The sequence below is a fragment of the Danio rerio genome, chromosome 17 (genome assembly GCF_052040795.2).
Source record: "Danio rerio strain M-AB ecotype USA chromosome 17, GRCz13ab, whole genome shotgun sequence".
NCBI lineage: Eukaryota > Metazoa > Chordata > Actinopteri > Cypriniformes > Danionidae > Danio > Danio rerio.
Window position 1 is genome coordinate 55,530,001 of NC_141037.1, and position 2,500 is coordinate 55,532,500.

Sequence of the window (2,500 nt, forward strand, 5' to 3'; positions counted from 1 at the left end):
AAAATTGGTCCAACACAGATCTTTACTTTGCTAGACTCAAACCCTACTCTGCTGAAAAATCCAGCTTAAACCAGCCTAGGATGGTTGGCTGGTTTTAGCTGGTCAACCAGGCTGGTTTTAGAGGGGTTTTGGCCACTTCCAGGCTGGTTTCCAGCCATTTCCAGCCTGGTTTTAGCTGTCATCTTTTGGGAGCCCAGCCAAAACTAGCTATGTCCAGCTTAAACCAGGATGGTCAAGCTAGTTTTAGATGGTTTTAGCTGGTCACTTTCCAGCCTGACCAGCTAAGATCAGGCTGGAAATGGCTGGAAACCAGCCTGGAAGTGGCCAAATACCCTCTAAAACCAGGCTGGTTGACCAGCTAAAACCAGCCAACCATCCTAGGCTGGTTTAAGCTGGATTTCTTTTTAGCAGGGTAGTTTGCTTCAAGTCCCAAATCTCAAAGCATTAATACAAACTATAGTTTTAAATGACACTGAAATAACACTTGATTTATCGTAACATCTATATTATAGGTTTTGTACATTTGTGATAATGATCTGTTTGTGTTGTACAGGCAGTAGGAAAAGCAAAAAAGGTTTCCGCAAGAATTTACCTCAAGATCTGAAGTATGAGGGATGACAGCAGTCTTTTGCCAGAGACTTCCAGTCTGCTCACTTTCCACACTATTTGCATAAGTGGGTCCAGGATTTAGGGGTTTTTGCTCACCCCACTGGCAGATTTTTTTTTAATTTAAAATGTTAAATATTTCTAAAAACTATATTTTCTAAATATTATTTCTAAAAATAAGGCAATATAATTTTTTTTTGCTTGTCTACAAAATGCATTTTTTTTTGGAAAAGTTTAAAATAAAATGTCATCGTAACTCACAATTATGAAATAAATCACAATTTTCCTTTGTAATTTGTACGCTTTCTTGGTCCGCTTTTAGTGCGCACTCGAGTACGATTGCTACATTCACAACTCCCCAAACGAACCGTACCAAGAGGGAAAACGAACTCTAGTGCAATTTAACCAAACTAAAGGAATTTTCCTTTTTGATTCTTGATTAGCTAAATGTTGTGCTGAACAAAGTGGGGGAAAACAGTTCCCTTTTTCAAAGCAACAAGAGCCTGAATAATATTTTGTTTATTTTGTAACTCCTAGCGTTTGTTAAAATTACTTGCGTTAGTGAACTTTAACCTCTTGTCTGACTGAAAGACCTTCACTAATCCAAACAGAGACTTGGGGTACTAGTTGCAGCACAGAGTCAGAATGCATTAGTGAGCAGATTTTGATTCATTGAGGGTCTTAAAAACCCATCAATAGTAAACAATGACATGGCAAGAGGATGACTGACCTGACCTCAGGCATAGAGCAATCTACTTTGAAACATTTGATTGGAATGTCTTTCTTTGATCAAACAACAGGTCACATGTCTTCTGCTCCGCTGGGGAAATGAGACAGAGAGCTTGATGTAGTGCTCAGTGCCGGCTGGAGCACAGGGAACCATGACGCGTTTGTTTAGTCTAAAGCTTTGCAGTTTTGAAACAGTTACGTATTCAGGTCTAGATAAAAATAAACATCGAAAAAATACACAGAGGTATAAATACATCCTTTTCCCTCCCTAATTTATATTTGTTTTGTGAGTACAAGTCTAAAAAGATTTATTTTTATTTTTTACCATACTATATTTAATACATTTTATATTAGGTAACATTATTATCACTAATTCAGAATAAATAAATAAATGAATATTATTCATATTCATATTCGACTAATCCAGCACATGTTTTATGCAGCAGATGCTCTTCCAGCTGAAACTTATCTCTGTAAAACATCCATACACACTCATACACTATGGACATTTTGGCCTACCCAATTCACCTGTACCGCATGTCTTTGGACTGTGGGGGAAACTGGAGCACCCGGAGGAAACCCACTCGAACACGGGGGAAAACATGCAAACTTTCCCCTTTGTATCCCATTGTAATTTTATAATTTTTAATATAAAATTATATATATATATATATATATATATATATATATATATATATATATATATATATATATATATATATATATATATAATTTACCTTATAAGGAGCTGAGGCGCCCTAAAATGAAAATCCTTAAATCGCCCCTGCCCAACCCTATAGGTTAGTGTATGCGCCATTCAGCTATTTTTGTTAGTCTAGTCTTTAGTTTAGTTTGTTATTTTTGTTAGCTTTGCCTTTAATTAAATAATTAGTAATATTTAAACTAAACTACATTACCCATTACAGCTTAAATCAATGTTTTTTGTTGTGTTTCAGCTACATTGAATTGCTGTAACAAACACAATGGGATACAAAGGGGAAAGTCATATTTCCTTCCTACATATCTAGTAAATAACTTACCAAGATGCGAAATTATAAACTGCTGTTTTTGTAAACAACACCCAGAGACTTTAGTCCATTTATTTAATTTTTTTTAAAATTAAAAAATAAGAGCCTTTAAATAATAGGAACATTTATTTACAAAC